We start from the raw sequence: 4,367 nt of genomic DNA, 5'->3' as shown, positions 1-4,367 counted from the left end.
GGCAGGACCAGAAGGCAATCTGGGGAGCTTCATGGAGATGCCACACTTGTGCACCACAGAGTTCCCCACTAATCCTGGGTTAGTGGTCCTCTTGGTCCGTGAGGCCCAGAGGTCACAGAAGCTCCAGCTCTCTCAATTACATGTGCTTAGGAACACCCCACCCTTTGCAATACTAGGTCCTCGGAAGCTCCATGCTGTTCCGAGGGGGATAGCTGCCAGTTCTTTCCCAGCCCCTCCCACTCCCTTCCCCCTCATGCCCATGTTGATGAACCTGCGTCATTCCTAGGCACTTCCAAGCCAGCCCTGAGAAAGGAATTCCCTGGCCATTGGCTGGAATTGGGGTGGAGAAGTTCCCAGAACCTTACCATCTTCCAGGGACATGCAGAATCAGCTTAGGTCATGAACATGGTCAGAACCTTTGGACAACAAGAGGGAAATATTAGGAGACTTTTCTTTGACCTCAAGTGGCAGGGCTGTCCTTCACACTGATGATCACTGTGCCCTCTTCCCCTGAGATGGGGAGTCGGTTTCAGTTTCCTAAGGGAGATACTTTTCTTTCTTTACTTCCTTTACTTCCTCCCCCCCTAACATTTTTTCTCTGCAAGCAGCTCTGCCCATTCTCTAAGCCTGGCTTAGAAGGCACTGGGAATGCCCTGTGCAGAGACCTAGATGAGCAACTCAAGAGAGAGAGACACCTAAGGAAATGGAAGACCTAAGGCAGAAAGGAAGGAAGCACAAAAGACAAACATTAGGTCAGGCCCATAAACAATCCCAAGGGCTACTATTTCATTACACTGGAATTTTGCTTTATCAGAAGTACCTAGAAGTGAATCATTGCCTTGGGCTTGGAAATCCAAATGGGAGACCATGTTAACTTGGGCCCCATTAATTTGAGATTATTACCTGTGGACAAAAGTTTATCTTTGCACAATCAAAAAAATGATATTTGTTTAGTAAATTAAGAGCACAAACAATATTGCTGGGGTGGCATATTTAGTCTATCTAAAACAATACCTTTCAGGCACTTTAGAAATATCCATTTAGAAGTAGTGAATGCATGGGCTAATTATCATCAATGCTCAAGTATTTGTTAAAGAAACATCTACAGGGTCTTTACTGGTGACCTTTTGTAAAATGTTAGTTTGAGGCACTGCATATGTACTTGAAAATAATAAAGTTTCATTTCTTTATGAAAAAAAGAAATCTCTTTCATAATTCAGATTTCTATACTTTATACTTGCCTCCCTCCTAAAGTGTGGTATTGAGATGTGTGCTGTGGCAGAACTTGGCAGAACTTGGCTTGCTGGCTTAAGCAACAAAAAGAGGGCAAGTGTCAGGGATAGGAGGGGAGTGATCTGGGAGCAGATGATGCCAGCGGAGAAAGCCAGAGGAGAAGAAGTCTGGTTGCAAAATAACCTAGAAGAAAATATAGTAGGGGCCTCCCTCCCCATGGCTGATCCCACCGCACAAGCCACGAAGGTTTGTCCGGGACAGGGGAGGGCCTGTGATTCTACGGGGGCCCAAATCCTCAGGACCACTTCTGCTTTTTCTGTTCCAGACCCACATCAGGCCACTCTCATCCTGACAGGGGGTGGGGGAAGGAGACAATGGGCTGAGGGCCCTGAGGGCCACCACCAGTTATTAATAACAGTCTGTACTGCATGCAGAGCCCTGTTCTGGGTGCTGTCTTTAGGGATTGGGGTAACGTGGATGCAATCCTGGAAATTCACCTGAGTAGTAGCCATTAGAAACCTTCACAGACAGAATGTAACAGGCAGTAGGGAGGGACGCTGTGTGCCAGAAATAGAAGGGTGGTATGCGTTCCTCCAGGGGGGTCTGGGGACGGGAGAGAGGAAGACACCAGCTCTCACAATCGACACAAGGATCTCACAATAATGGTCAGAAGTCAGTTCTCACCCAGGCCATATTGTGGCCTCTTTATTATGACTCTAAGAGTGGCGGTGATGACAGCAGTGGTTGTAGGAGCATTAACTGCAGCTCTGTTTGTGCCATAACTATGTCAAACTTTCATTTGTATAGTCTTTTTGGATCCTACCTCAAGACCTTTATTCTTGATGGCCCCTCTGCCAGGATCACTTTTCCCCGAGTTTTGCACATGCCTGGCTTCCTCACTGTATTCAGATCACTGCTGAAACATTACCTCACCAGGAAGGCCCTCACTCAGCACCTCAAATAAAATAACACTCCTGGTACCCCTTTCTCTATTCTCTTTTATTCATAAATATTTACTACCTCAAATTTAGATAGAGGGATGTAATATATAAAACTATATACATATAATTCAAATATATATATTTTTGTTTGTTTATTTACTTTGATTTCTCAAGAGTAAGTTCTATGAAGACAGGGATTCTTTTTCTTTTGTTCAACATCTTTATCCTTAGCATCTAATACAACGTCTAACACACATTAGGCAATTAATAAATATTTATTGGATAACTGAAAGTATCCTCACAGTAAGATGGAGACTACCCCCAATTTACAGACGAGAAAACCGAAGCTCAGAAAGGTTAAATTACGTGTTCAAAGTTTCAAAGGTAGTAAGCATCAGAAGCAGGATTCAAACCTAGGTCAGTCTGACTCCAGGGCTGGCCCTCTTAACCACCATGCCACACTCTGCACCAGCAGAAACAGAAAGCTTGTGGGCGCAGAGGGAGCCTGCTTAGCCCGGTGGCCTAGCAGACGGGGAGGCTGTGAAGGCAGCCAGAAATCTGTGTGCATTCGAGCAGTAAGAGCTGGACCCATGGATTGGAACCAGAGAAAGGGAGAAGACATGATCTTAAAGACACAGTAAGGGGTTAAAAAAAAAGATCCAAAGAGATTCAACAATCTGCAAGGGGAGAGAATCTTACTATTGGATGTAATTTGAGAACCTAAGGCCAATTTCTGACCTAGGCAGAAAGGTTTACATGGTATTTTCTTTTTACGTACAGAATAAGAAATGAGATACTGTATCAGAGACAGATGCTAAATATTCATAATGCTAAGAATGCAGCAAAAAATAGGAAGAAAATGATTAGATCAATATCAAAGGAAGACATTTAATACAAAATAATTCTTTCAGAAACATCCTTGGCTTCAGTAGATCTAATGGAGAATTTTTTCAAAATTCCTCAAAGAATATCTTTATATTATTTAAAATGTGCTAGAATAGAGAAAATAATTCTGTGTTTCCTAGACTATTTTATGAGACTAGTACTCTTGATAAATTTAATAATTAATGTAGATAATAATTTGACTACTACCAAATAATGGAATGCAAGGACAGTATATTACAAGGACAATGTTACTAACAACTAACATTCACTAGAAAAATGATTACATAATCATTTCGAAAGATGTTGAAAAGGCAATCAGTAAAAATTCAACATCTATTCCTAATTAAAATCTTGGAGGAAAAAGCATATCAGAAAATGTAATTATGTTCAAAGAAGAAAAGAAGAGATGTGGTAAGTCTAGAAAATTAATAGAACAGTAACTATAACAGAAATGATAACAAGAACATTTGAAATCCTAAATGAGTTTGTATTTAAAAGGTCTAAATAAATAAAAACTTTTAAAATAAAGAACATGACTAGGCTGGGTGCAGTGGCTCACACCTGTAATCCTAGCAGTCTTGGAGGCTGAGGTGGGAGGATTGCTTGAGGTCAGGAGTTCGAGACCAGCCTGAGCAAGAGGGAGGCCCCGTCTCTACCAAAAATAGAAAACATTAGCTGGGCGTGGTGGCATGCGCCTGTAGTCCCAGCTACTCAGGAGGCTGAGGCAGGAGGATCGCTTGAGCCCAGGAGTTTGAGGTTGCTGTGAGCTGTGATGACGCCACTGCACTGTAGCCAGGGTGACAGAGTAAGACCTTGTCTAAAAAAAAAAAAAAAAAAACAAAAAACTAAACTAAAACAAAGCAACAGCAGCAACAACAAACAAATCCAAGAAGCAATGAGTTCAAAGTAACAGGGTACAAAGTATCAGTTTTTAGAAATCAAATGTATCCCTAAATATTAGGAAGACAGAAAACATAGCACAAGGAGCTTCTATTTACAATAGAACCAAAACAAATTACACTCAAGATTTAGTGTGTGCAGCATATTGTATTTATTAAAGAAAATTTAAAAGCACAATGAGAGAAATAAAGAAAAACATGAATAACATGGAAAGCTAAACTTGACTGCCATTTGGGAAGACAGACTGTAGTAAAGATAAAAATAAGTTACTATAAAAGAGTCAATCCAATATCAATTAAAATCTTCACTATATTTTTATAAAACATGACATGTTGGTTGTGACATTCAGCTGCAAGAGTAATCAGGCAAGAATCTCAGAGTTTTTTGTAAGTAATTATGAAGCAAATG

This window comes from Eulemur rufifrons, chromosome 8, assembly GCF_041146395.1.
Source record: "Eulemur rufifrons isolate Redbay chromosome 8, OSU_ERuf_1, whole genome shotgun sequence".
Classification (NCBI taxonomy): domain Eukaryota; kingdom Metazoa; phylum Chordata; class Mammalia; order Primates; family Lemuridae; genus Eulemur; species Eulemur rufifrons.
This window is presented reverse-complemented; position numbering follows the sequence as displayed.